This window comes from Platichthys flesus, chromosome 13 (assembly GCF_949316205.1).
Source record: "Platichthys flesus chromosome 13, fPlaFle2.1, whole genome shotgun sequence".
Classification (NCBI taxonomy): domain Eukaryota; kingdom Metazoa; phylum Chordata; class Actinopteri; order Pleuronectiformes; family Pleuronectidae; genus Platichthys; species Platichthys flesus.
In genome coordinates this window covers 22,860,194-22,872,247 of record NC_084957.1, presented here as the reverse complement: position 1 = coordinate 22,872,247, position 12,054 = coordinate 22,860,194, and the positions used below count along the sequence as shown (strand labels likewise).

Below are 12,054 nucleotides of genomic sequence, written 5' to 3'. Positions count from 1 at the left end.
GTCCTGCAGGTGGTGTCTGTGGCAGGGGGTGTGGCTGGCTTCCTCACTTCAGCAAACAAGGCACACCTGCAATCACTCACCCATCATCCACTCCATAAAAGCCTGGTCCTGACTCCACTACTCTGCCAGATAATTCCGTCTTGTTCGGTAGCGTACCTATGACGACCTCTGATTCTCGCCCTTCGTATTTTGTTTCGTATTTAACCATTAGTGTTTTCTTTTGTTACACAGACTCCTCGGTGTGCCTTGTTGCTGCTCCTCGGTTTTTTCTCGCTTTCCCTCCTGCGTTTCCCCCCTGGATTATTCGGCCAGCCAGCACCCTGCCTCCACAGCCTGCTTGCTCTGTTTTCTGATGTTGAAATAAACCTGACTCAACACTAGACTGCTCTCTGTGTCTGCTTTGGGGTCCAACCAAAGAACCACCCGTAACAGAATTATCTGGCCAAAATGGACCCCGCAGACGCAGATAAATTCAGACAGGCTCTTTCGAACCACGGAGTTCTTATGGGTCAGCACGAGACGGCTCTACAAGAGATTATGGAGACGCTCCAGAATCTCTCCTCTAATGTGGCACAAGTCGGTGGCCGCTTGGACCAGCTGTCTACTCACCTCACCACGACGGTTCCCGTCCACCCTCCAGCTCCGGTTCCAGCTCCTGCTCCTGTACCACCAGCTCTTCCCATCGCTCATTCTGCACAACCCCGGGAACCCTTCATCCCCACGCCCGTCAGGTATTCAGGAGAATTAGGGTCATGTAGACAATTTCTTCACCAGTGCAGTCTCGTTTTTGATCAGCAGCCACTCACGTATTCCTCAGACCAGTCGCGGACCGCCTTTGTTATGAGTCTCCTGTCGGAGCGCGCCGCGGCTTGGTCTGTTGCCATATCACGCGCTAACTCCCCCATCTGCGATTCCTTTCAGTCATTCTCCGCCGAATTTCTCAGGGTTTTCGACCATCCCCTACGTAGCAAGGAGGCCAGCAGTCGGCTCCTCTCGCTACGCCAAGGGCAAAATTCAGTAGCAACTCACTCCATAGATTTCCGCATTCTCGCAATCAAGAGCGGGTGGGATGAGCGGGCCCTACAGGCAGTTTTCCTCCGGGGTTTGCGGGAGGAATTGAGAGACGAGTTAGCGGCACAGGACGAGACCACCTCTCTGGATGAGTTAATTTCTTTAGCAATTCGTTTAGATAGCCGGCTCCGTGAGAGACGTAGGGAGAGATCAGAGAGAGAGAGACACGCCCCTCCCGTGAGACAGACAATGAGCTCTCACCATCGGGGTTCTCCGGAATCTTCTCGTCCGCCATCCTCTCCCCACGGGACTCCTCCGCTGACAGCCTTTTCTCCTCTCTGCCCTGAGGAGCCCATGCAACTAGGACGGATGAGGCTCACTCCCACGGAACGTCAGCGTCGTCGCCTCCAGAGGCTCTGCATGTACTGTGGGCAGGAGGATCATCAGATGGCTCATTGCCCTGCACTGCCAAAAGGGGGGGCTCATCAGTCACCGGAGGGGCGCTGGTGAGCCATTCATCTATTTCGTTGTCTCCTCCTCGCCTGCTAATTAAGGGCACCGTGTCATGGTCGCAGGGTTCCCTACCCCTGTCCATCCTTATTGACTCCGGTGCAGATGACAATTTTATTGACTCTGACTTGGTTATGCAATCCCACATTCCCTCTGAGCCTCTTCCTCAGCCCAAGGATGTGTTTGCCCTTGATGGTAGGCTCCTGGCTCGTGTCACTCACCGCACTGTTTCCATTTCGCTTCTACTCTCCGGTAACCATCATGAATCCATATCCCTGTACATTATCCCATCTCCCACGTCTCCGCTAGTGTTAGGTCTCCCTTGGCTAAAGCTCCATAACCCACACATAGACTGGTCCACCTTCTCCATAACCAATTGGAGTCTTTTCTGTCACTCCCACTGTCTGCATTCTGCCATTCCCTCCAGACCAGCCACCACACCATCTCCACCCAAACCGGTCAATGTCACCTCTGTTCCCGCTGTTTATCACCATCTCCAAGAGGTGTTTAGCAAAGATCGGGCCTTGTCCCTTCCCCCTCATAGACCCTATGATTGCTGCATCAATTTGCTTTCGGGCGCCCCCAATCCGTCCAGTAAATTGTACAATCTGTCCAAACCCGAGAGAGACGCCATGGAGGCTTATATCACAGACTCGCTCAAGACCGGCCTCATTCGACCCTCCTCTTCACCTATGGGAGCTGGCTTTTTCTTTGTAGCCAAGAAGGATAAGTCGCTCCGCCCCTGTATCGACTATAGAGGATTAAATGACATCACTATTAAGAATAAATATCCCCTTCCCCTGATTGACTCAGCCTTTGGTCCTCTACACGAAGCAACCATCTTCACCAAATTGGATCTTCGTAACGCCTATTATCTGGTCAGAATAAAGGAAGGGGACGAGTGGAAGACCGGCTTCAACACTCCGTTAGGACATTTTGAATATCTTGTAATGCCTTTCGGTCTCACCAATGCACCTGCTGTTTTTCAAACACTTATTAATGATGTGCTTCGGGATATGTTGAAAAGGTTTGTTTTTGTTTATCTTGATGACATTTTGATTTTTTTCACGTAATTTCAAAGAACATGTTCAACACGTTTCACTGGTGCTTAAAAGACTTCTCGAGAACAAACTGTATGCTAAGGCTGAGAAATGTACGTTTCATGTTTCGTCTGTAAGTTTTCTGGGGTTTATTGTGGAGAAAGGGCAAATTAAGACCGACCCTGCCAAGGTTCAGGCAGTGGCCGACTGGCCCACTCCTACATCAAGGAAGCAACTACAGAGGTTTCTAGGATTCGCCAATTTCTACCGTAGGTTTATCCGTGACTACAGCAAAGTTGCCACACCTCTGACCAAGTTAACTTCAGTTAAGATCCCCTTTGATTGGTCGCCGGCAGCAGAGGCGGCGTTTGCTAAACTAAAGTTTTTGTTTTCCTCTGCACCAGTGCTTGTCCATCCTGACTCTGCTGTTCGTGGTGGAGGTGGATGCTTCGGACTCCGGTGTGGGGGCGGTTCTTTCTCAGCGAACCGCCTCTGACCAGAAGCTCCACCCCTGCGCCTTTTTCTCCCGCCAGCTCTCCTCGGCGGAGAAGAACTACGATGTAGGAAACAGGGAGTTATTAGCGGTCATCCTGGCCCTCCAGGAGTGGAGGCACTGGCTTGAGGGCTCTATTCACCCATTCATAGTCTGGTCTGACCACAAAAATCTCTCCTACCTTCGCTCTGCCCGTAGGCTGAACTCACGCCAGGCTCGGTGGGCCTTGTTCCTGGGACGCTTTAACTTCAGTCTAACCTTCAGACCCGGTACCAGGAACATCAAACCAGATGCTTTGTCCCGTCAGTTCGCCCCTCCGGTGGAGGATGCTGCGGGGAGTACCATCTTACCTTCCTCCTGTGTGGTTGGAGCAGCTGGGTGGGAGATCGAGGGAGTGGTCCAGGGAGCCCAGAAGGACCAACCAATTCCTCATGGGTGTCCACCTAACCGTCTGTTTGTTCCTCCAGCTGCCAGATCCGCAGTTCTCCAGTGGGGGCATTCCTCCAGGATTTCATGCCACCCTGGTTCCCACCGGACTTTGACTCTCATACAACAACGTTTTTGGTGGCCCTCGATGGCTGCAGACACTAAGCTGTTTGTTTCCGCCTGTTCTGTCTGCGCCCGGAGTAAGGCTTCCCATCAGGCTCCTGCCGGCCTGCTCCTTCCCCTGCCCATTCCCCACCTGCCGTGGTCCCACATCGCCGTCGACTTCATCACGGGCCTGCCGCCTTCGGAGGGAAACACGGTTATACTTACCATCGTTGACCGCTTCTCCAAGGCGGTACACTTCATCCCCCTGCCGAAGCTGCCATCCGCCCTTGAGACGGCCACTCTTCTGGTGCAGCATGTGTTCCGTCTCCATGGCATCCCGGTAGACATTGTATCAGACAGGGGTCCGCAGTTCTCCGCCCGTGTGTGGAGAGCCTTTTGCCAGGCGCTGGGGGCGTCGGTCAGCTTGTCGTCTGGTTACCACCCACAGACGAACGGCCAGACAGAACGGGCAAATCAGGACCTTGGGGCGGCTCTGCGTTGCGTCTCATCCCGCCATCCGGCTTCCTGGTCCACCCACCTCCCCTGGGTAGAATACGCCCACAACTCCCTGGTCTGCTCCGCCACAGGGATGTCCCCGTTCATGGCTGCCAACGGATACCAACCTCCACTCTTTCCAGCTCAGGAGACGGACGTGGCAGTACCCTCGGTGCAGGGGCATCTCCGGCGTGCTCGTCGAGTCTGGCGTGAGGCCCGGGCAGCCCTCACCCGTACCGCTGCTCGCAATCAGAGAGTAGCGGACCGTCATCGTACCCCGGCCCCGGATTACCAACCCGGTCAGAGAGTATGGTTATCTTCCCGGGATTTATCACTCCAAACAGAATCCCGGAAACTCACACCCAAATTTATTGGCCCGTATGAAATTGACCGGGTTATTAACCCCTGTGCTATGAAGCTTAAGCTTCCCCCCTCTCTTAATATCCACCCAGTTTTCCATGTCTCTCTCCTCAAGCCAGTGTCTACCAGCCCGCCTAGCCCTCCGGCCGAGCCCCCGCCACCCACCCGGAGCATTGATGACCACCCTGCCTATACGGTTACTAAGATATTGGACGTAAGTCGGCGAGGCAGGGGGTTTCAGTATCTGGTGGATTGGGAGGGTTATGGGCCGGAGGAGCGGCAGTGGATTTCCCGCTCCCTCATTCTCGACCACACACTCCTCCGTGATTTTTATTCTGAGTTCCCGGACAAGCCGGGTAGGCCACCAGGAGGCGTCCCTTGAGGGGGGGGTACTGTGGTGATTCTGTTGTTGGTTGTGTTGTTTTTGTCTCCCTCTCCTGTTCTTTTCCTGTCCTGCAGGTGGGGTCTGTGGCAGGGGGTGTGGCTGGCTTCCTCACTTCAGCAAACAAGGCACACCTGCAATCACTCACCCATCATCCACTCCATAAAAGCCTGGTCCTGACTCCACTACTCTGCCAGATAATTCCGTCTTGTTCGGTAGCGTACCTATGACGACCTCTGATTCTCGCCCTTCGTATTTTGTTTCGTATTTAACCATTAGTGTTTTCTTTTGTTACACAGACTCCTCGGTGTGCCTTGTTGCTGCTCCTCGGTTTTTTCTCGCTTTCCCTCCTGCGTTTCCCCCCCTGGATTATTCGGCCAGCCAGCACCCTGCCTCCACAGCCTGCTTGCTCTGTTTTCTGGTGTTGAAATAAACCTGACTCAACACTAGACTGCTCTCTGTGTCTGCTTTGGGGTCCAACCAAAGAACCACCCGTAACAACAAGTCTCCAAAGTTGTGTTTTCTGTATGTATTTAAATTTGACCTCCATTATAGCCAACAGAAAAAAGGCTGAGGCCCGCAAAACAGGTGGCGGTCCACCACCACCACCACCTCTCACAGAGGCTGAAAAGATGGCCCTCAGTCAGAACAGTGGACGACCCATTGCTGAGGGCATCTCTGGGGGGAGTTCATCGGACCCACCCACGCCCCAGGTCACAGGGGCCTACATAAGAGGTAAGTTATTCAAATGAAAGGCATGTACGTTAATCCTTTTTCTAGTGTTCGCTCAGTAATGGCCACCCATTCATCTTAGACACAACTTAGTTGGCACACTGATTTTTCTTGTAGCACTAAGCTACAGTTCTTTGCAATTGGCTGCTTTTGCTTTCAGATATCAATCTATTTTAAGGTGACTCAGAGTTTGAAAAATTGTGTTTAAATTAGGTGGGGCACTTTTCTGGGTAATCATCAACTGTCTAATCTTCATTTTCTACCAGTTACTGATGGTGTAATCTGTCTCGTTGAGCCTTCTGCCATAACAGACCTCCATGCTGTTGTAAGTACTCTTAATATTCCACAGATTTTTCATAATTGGTAGAAAATAACACACACATTCTGTTTCATTACAGGAGGATGATGAAGAAACCTTATCAGCTGCCACAGAGAGGGAAGATGCAGAGAGGCCTGCTGAAGTATACACCTTTTTTTTTTTAAATAACTTTGGCTCAGTTAATAGTGTTGTTCCACAATACAACTTGCAACTTCTTTCTCTCTAACAGAGCCATGCTGGAAATTACAATGGGGAAGAAGGTCCATCAACCTCCACAGCACAGCTTACCTCAGTAAGATGTTGTTCAGCATTGACCCACAACTTACAATGACACTAAATAGACATGGCACTGAAATTCAATGTCATTTATGTTCCTATAGCTCCCTGTGAAACAACATTACAAGGTATATTTAGAATCTCAAATAAACAAATCACACCTAGAAATGGAGCACATAAGGCTGCAGATCACCAAAACAGAAAAGGAAATACAACTGCTGGACCATCAGTTAAAGGTGGGTGACGTGCCCACAGGTGGATGTTTTTTAATTGTTTCAACAACAAAGGATTAACAACTGTACAAAATTTGTCCTTCTAGGAAATAAAGAAGACCTCATAAAATGAGATGCATATTGTCGTTCTTGAACATTGGGGAGGTGATGGGTCAGTTAGAAATGATTGACACATATCATGTCTCTAACAGCTCTTCCATCTCGTGTATCAGCAGGGGGGGTATGATTAATACCTGGATCACAGGGGGAAAGAGTAGGACATTGTTCTCCTCTAATAGTGGCAATGTTGTGGAGAACCACACATGCCACTATAATGTCACAAGCTCTCTTTGGGGTGACCCTGAGCCTACGAAGGCACTGGAACCGGGCCTTGAGTATCCCGATGGTCATCTCCACTCTGGCTCGTGTCCTGCAGTGAGCCAAGTTGTAGTGTCGCTGTGGGCCAGGCTCAGGGTCAGGGTAAGGGGTCAGCAGATAGCGCTGGCAGGGGTACCCTCTGTCTCCGAGTAGGTAACCATCGAACTCTACTATGATAATACAAGATACAGTTTGTTTCAGTTGCAATAGGAGGAAACAAAATATTTGATCATAGGATATAACTATATACTGTATATAAATTATATATATAAACTCACCACCGGCAAATCTGGCACTCAGTGTCGACTCACGAAACATTCGTGAGTCATGCACAGACCCAGGCCACTTCGCTTCCACATTGTTAATCATGTGGGCTCCATCACATATGATCTTCACAGTGGAGAACAGTAATTAGCTGTATGGTGTAGTGTATTTAATTTGGAATGTTAAAGGCTACTATTTAGGCCTACCTGCACATTAATGCTGTGGACAGATTTCCTATTCACATAATCCCCTTCATTTATTGAAGGAGCGATGATAGGAATGTGAGTGCCATCTATGCAGCCAATCACACCTGGAAACCCTAAAATATATCAAATTGACTGATTAGTGCTTCAAGTCTCAAAGCTTTATGACATAAATGAATTACTGCTTAGACTGAAACTTGCAATTCTGTGGAACTCTTCTTTGAGAAGTCTGGTGGGTCTGTGACTTGGGAACACTACAAACGTGCATAGTAGCCGTTTCAGTGCAAGTGTCATCTTTTCGGACAGCCCGACAGACAGTTGCCTTGGACACATGCTCTGCATCACCGACGTTATACAAAAAACTGCCGTTGGCAAAAAAACGAAGTGCAATACAAAGAATTTGCTCGGAACTGAGAGCATGTCCACGATGAGTCATGTGAGCGATGTGAGGGCTGAGAATATCGTTTATATAAATTATAGATGATGCAGAGAAAAGGAAACGCTCAAACAGATACTCATCAGGGAATGATAAAACATCCAATCGGGGTCTAATAATCCTCTCCCGGTGGAGATGTCTGCGGAGTATCTTCGCCTCGACATCAACTGGCTCTTCAATAAAAGGACACGCCATGTCTGCCACTGCCTTCAGTCTGCAGGCTTCAACTTAAGAGCAGGAGAAACTCGGGGTTAGTTGAAGAAAACCTGCCAGCGAGCAGGTTAGGTTCACGGAGTATGTTGCCAGGGTAACTGACTCAGAGTAAAGCTGAACTGGCTTTGTGAAACTGAAAAACCAGAGTTTCCCTCATCTCAGGGTTAACTAACTCAGAGTTTTCACTAAACCTGCTTTGTGAAACGAGCCCCGGCTCACCGGCTGGGCAATCACAACACACACACATCCACCCTGGACATCTACAGAGATACAAATAGAAATATCAAACCAGAATTACTACACTGTAAACATTGTGATCACCTAAAATAATCTGTAGCTTCAATAGTTCATAAGTATGCATATTTAATGAGATATTGCCTAATTTGCATATATTATTTTATTGTTGAGACAAAGTGTTATACAAAAAGTATATCTCTTAATATGAAGACTAATCTGGCAGAAATTGATGAGGATATCTATAAAGGAAAGAAAAAAAAGTCCCATTCACCTGTAATGTGATAATAGTATCACCTATAGTGGTCATTTTCAGGACTTTCGTCCCGGATAGAGATTTTGGCACACATCCCACGTTGTTCAATGAGGTCATATTAGTCTATAACAGTTGAGATATTCTCCACTAAATGAAGCGCATACAAATCTTCCCCAGGACCTAGACTAATACAAGATGGTCACATTGTCAACGTCACATTTCAAATGCTAAACCCCCCCATTCTAAACCGGAGTTAACCTTTAGTTCAATGCATGATGTGCATAACTCAATGGAAGTTAATGTCATGATTTGTCTGTTGAACTTGTTAATACCTTATCTTTAATGAAAACTGAAGCTCTCAGTGCCATCCATACTGTAAGAGGCAAGACAATTTGGTGTGCCACTCTATTGGTTGTGTCTCCAGATTCTGTTGTGTAGGATTATTTAGCTTCTTTCAGACATACTGAAGGAAGGGGCTGAATGTGACAACACAAATCTTCCAGTGAGAGGCTTCCGAGTTTCTTCCGAGTTTCTACTTCCAGGCCTTAGTAATAACTCGGGAGGATGTCCAAATGAGCAAACACCAGAAGATTCTCCACAGGAATCACCTCAAGCGATTGGCTGTGTTCATGAAGTAACTTTAGATGATAAAGTTGTGACTAACATGTAGAAAACACCAACACAGATGTTAAGATAGAGAGAGAGAGAGAGAGAGAGAGAGAGAGAGGAATCCAGAGGAAGAGACTACACCAAAAACTACTACTACCAAAACTACTAGCACTTCAGCGACTAATAATACTTATACTAATAATGCTACTAATAATACTAATAAAATATATTTAAATTAATACACTAAAAAAAACATTATAACACTATATATTCATAGCCTACTGTTTCATTTCCAGTGTGGGCATGGTCCTGTGAATCACATTGTAATGTGCCCACATTGGGCCGGTGATCTTTATATAGTAATTAAGGACAATGGTGTAACTTCCTTGAATGCATAGCTAATGCCTGCACGATGCAGGATGAGAAAGGATACAATTCTCCATTCTCTGGAAAACTAGTCTCTATATAGCAGGTCCTATTATGTGCAAGCGGCTGTTTTTATTGCCATTATGCTCATGCAATTCAGGAAAACTGAGTAAAGCACAGGAATCCCTTTCTCAGAGCTGCTGTTGAAACAGTGAGAACAATGCAGCCATATCTGAAGAACAGGAGGGGAAACTTTACTGAGGTTTGCATTAGCCTGCCTTGCCAGCTTCCTGCTTTTATGCCACGGCCATGTTTGTCAAGTATTGTTCGGTTCCTATTCATCATACCCTCAACCGTCAAAGTGCCACTGCCAGGTCTGGTTTGTGTCAGTTCTCTGAGAGACGGACACTCAGGATGAAAGAAATGAGAAACAGAAATAAACCACACTGGTGTTTGGTGCACATACAGTGTCCAGTAGTATATCTAACAAAAGAGCCAATAATATTGTAAAGCAACTTATCCATCGCACTGCACATTTCAACATTAACTACAGAATTAAAAACAGCTGCATGACTAATTTCATTCATACTTCATCCCTTTACTGAGACAGTTTATTCTGATTCCAATCCTACCAAAGTGAATGAGGATTAAATGTGTCTCTGAACTGTTAGACAAGAGCTCATTAAATAGTATGACTGCATCAGAACAGTCCTTAGCAACGTGTCAATGAGCCCATGAGAATAATACGTCGGGTTTAATCAAATTATCCTCCCACAATATAATGAGTATGTTAAACTTTTTAACAAGCTAGTGCAGTTCTCATTCTGAACATGCCTGTGAACATGCTTGTTGGCCTTATGTCGCAGCTTTCTCTTGAAAATGTAAAAATGACCTGCAGTAATTGGGCAGTGGCTGGGATGGATGAAACGGTTACTGGTTTTACAATTAACCGGGGTTAAATTCCTGTAGGTAAGTGTTACCATGTACAATTTGAATCATCATAAAAACATTGTTAATTAACACGGTGTAAATCTCATGGTACAAGCTGTCCAGCATCAACCACAGCGCAACGGTGTTAATACTTCCATAACAATCCCTGTCATTGCAGATCCTGTTTTTCGTGTTCTGTTCACAAGTTGTTCTTATTGTCAACAACTGTTCCTGTCTTTGCTCATGACCTGACCCCCACCCCTGTGCAGACATGTTCCCTCATTATCTTGCACACAAGCCTAATCTTTTACCACAGTGTGAGTTTAAATGTGAAAAATGCCATGATGTCTTTTTTTGTGTTACCTCAAAAAAGATTGCAATATCTTAAACTGTGTATTAAACAATCTTTACACAAAACAACCTCTCAAAAGATGCCTGCTCGGTTCATGTTCAAAGTTGATTTCATTTGTCGAAAAACCCTCTGTGACATGTTTCAACAAGGTCCACAGTAAATCATTATCAATATTTTATTAGTGATATCAACTGTGAGACGTGACTTCATGATTTAACCCAACTGAATTGCACTGTAAAACATAACTCCAGCATGTTTATCCATCCAAATAAAGCTTAGTTTGTTTTTCTATAAATCAATCGTTTTGAAAAAAAAATTGTGGGTAAGATGGAGATACATGTTGTTCAAGATGAAAGCCAATTACCAAGACCATGTTGGACTCAGTGCTAGAAGGTGGAGGCTGGGATGGTGGAGGCAATTTGCCAGAAGCAGAGCAGCAGTGTAACTGAGCAGGGATCAGTGAGGAAGAGGTCATATTTAAAGGGACTACTTTGTTGAGAGAATGGGCTGTGATTGGTGAGTTACTAATGAGCACCCATAAACCAGTAATGAGGAACCGACAGCTTATGACAGCTGAGCACATGACTCTGTGTCCTGCATGAACTAACGCAATGCTTCATTTATTTGAATATTTGTTGGAAAGATCAACACTCCATTACTGTCTCTCTGATAACTACTGAAGAAGCCATCGTTAAAACTTTAAGTTTTTCATGTGACTCCCTCAGTGGGACGACATCTTTCTAAAAGGGACAGGTGGTGAAATGTTCTGCTCTCATTGTAATGCTGCAAAAGGATCATCAGAGAATTTTAAATATTCCACAGGGTTTTCCTTCGTAAGTAAACATCTATCATCCTCATTAGTGTATCAGACGTTCTGTTATCAAACGCCTACCATATGACATTCCAACACAGTGACCTGTGGAGCAGCTGAGGAATCTTTCCACTCTCTATTCTAATACGTTAATTACACTGAGATGTGGAGGAAGCGAGGAATGAAAGATGGCATGAATTTTTTTTACTGACGTGTGATAACAGTCCCTCCAGAGTGTACAGTTTATTAACGTGTCGCTTCCAATAAAGCTCTTGCTGTTCAGGTTTTGGTCGTCATGGAGATCCCATCACTCCTGAGATGGAGGCAAAGGTTAGAATGTGCAGCATCCTACTATAGAGAAACAGACTGTATCTGCATCTGACAAGCTAAAGCTACCCTTCAGCATAACGGCTCCATGAGATCTGCCCTACTGAGTGCAAAAGTCACAGTAACCTTTGCCAGGTTAGTTTTAACCACCTTAGCTTGGGGTTGCTTCTGAGCCATTATGTTTGTAAAAGCTCCTGAAGCCACTCACTCACTCACTGAAGATTTGAGTTTGGCCGTGTGAGAGTGGAAGTGTGAGCCTCTCCTGGCTCTGATTGCTTATTTTGAAATTAGAGCGTAGGATTCTTCCAAATTTT

The 12,054-nt window shown here is 46.5% G+C and overlaps 1 long non-coding RNA gene and 1 pseudogene across 1 annotated transcript; one reads left to right on the top strand and one right to left on the bottom strand.

The window, feature by feature from the left end:
* Nucleotides 1-5,449: 5,449 nt before the first annotated feature.
* Nucleotides 5,450-6,217, top strand: LOC133966946 (uncharacterized). Its single transcript, XR_009924009.1, has 4 exons — nt 5,450-5,557; nt 5,821-5,879; nt 5,953-6,015; nt 6,103-6,217. It is a non-coding gene; the product is annotated as an uncharacterized LOC133966946 (long non-coding RNA).
* Nucleotides 6,218-6,538: 321 nt separating this feature from the next.
* On the bottom strand, nt 6,539-7,837 carry LOC133967134 (putative nuclease HARBI1; annotated as a pseudogene).
* Nucleotides 7,838-12,054: the final 4,217 nt, after the last annotated feature.